Here is a 531-nt window from a genome sequence, read left to right on the forward strand (position 1 = left end):
AATAAAATGATACATAAAATAAAACATATTAAAAACTCTTTATACACCAAAATATACTATTTACTAAAAAAGAGCATATTACAATATATATATTAGCAGAAATTGTATCTTTTCATTTATTATTTTTAGTTTAATTGTATTTAATTTTTTATAATTTTTTTTTTTTATTTATTATCATAAGTGCTGTCATCTTATGTATTATGATATGACATTTGGTTTTATTTTATTTGTTCTATTCTTGTTTTATATATTTAATTAATTATTGTTCTTCATTTTTATCTTTTCAAATTCATTATTTTATTATATTTTATGACATTTTATAATTTCATTTTGTATTTCACTCTAAGGGTCTAAAGCCTGATTTTGACGCCTGCATATTATTCTAAGGGATCAATCCCAGAATAAATAAAGAATGTTATTATTATGTGTTATTTCAAACATAATTTTATCCCGCGTGCTTCACGATTCAATAAAAAAAATAATAAATGAGGAGAAGATGGTTGGGGGTGCGGTCAATGAAAAACACAAATA

Source organism: Halyomorpha halys, unplaced genomic scaffold, assembly GCF_000696795.3.
Source record: "Halyomorpha halys isolate HHAL.00 unplaced genomic scaffold, Hhal_1.1 Scaffold2547.1, whole genome shotgun sequence".
Lineage (NCBI taxonomy): Eukaryota > Metazoa > Arthropoda > Insecta > Hemiptera > Pentatomidae > Halyomorpha > Halyomorpha halys.